The following is a 766-nucleotide window of genomic DNA, read 5'->3' as shown; positions in this document are numbered from 1 at the left end:
ATCAGTGGATTTTTCATTGGCTATCCAGAAAAATCAAAAGGGTATAGATTTTATTGTCCTAACCATAGTACTAGAATTGTTGAAACTGGAAATGCTAGGTTCATTGAGAATGGTGAAGTTAGTGTGAGTTTTGAACTACGAAATGTGGAAATACAAGAAGTTAGAGTTCAAGTTTCTCTACCCTCAACTTCTTCTAATATTGTTGTTTCTCAAATTGTTGAACGACATGAAAATTTACCTGAACAACAAATAAATGGTCAAACACCTCACAATGAAGTTGCCACCGACGAACCTGCATTAAATGAACCACAAGAAATAACATTAAGAAGGTCACAAAGACAACGTAGACCTGCTATTTCTGATGATTATGTGGTTTACCTGCAAGAGTCTGAATTTGACTTGGGAATTGTTGATGATGATCCAGTTTCATTTTCACAAGCCATTGAGAGCGCTAATTCTGATAAGTGGTTAGATGCTATGAAAGATGAGTTGAAATCTATGGAACATAACGAAGTATGGGATCTCGTTGAATTACCAGAATCATGTAAAAGAGTTGGGTGTAAATGGATCTTTAAGACCAAGCGCGACTCTAATGGTAATATCGAACGACATAAAGCTAGACTTGTTGCCAAATGTTTTACTCAGAAAAGTGGCATTGATTATAAGGAGACATTTTCACCAGTCTCTAAGAAAGACTCACTCAGAATTATAATGGCTTTAGTAGCTCATTATGACTTAGAACTACATCAAATGGATGTGAAAACCG

Source organism: Olea europaea, unplaced genomic scaffold (genome assembly GCF_002742605.1).
Source record: "Olea europaea var. sylvestris unplaced genomic scaffold, O_europaea_v1 scaffold894, whole genome shotgun sequence".
NCBI lineage: Eukaryota > Viridiplantae > Streptophyta > Magnoliopsida > Lamiales > Oleaceae > Olea > Olea europaea.
Note: the sequence above shows the minus strand (reverse complement) of the source record.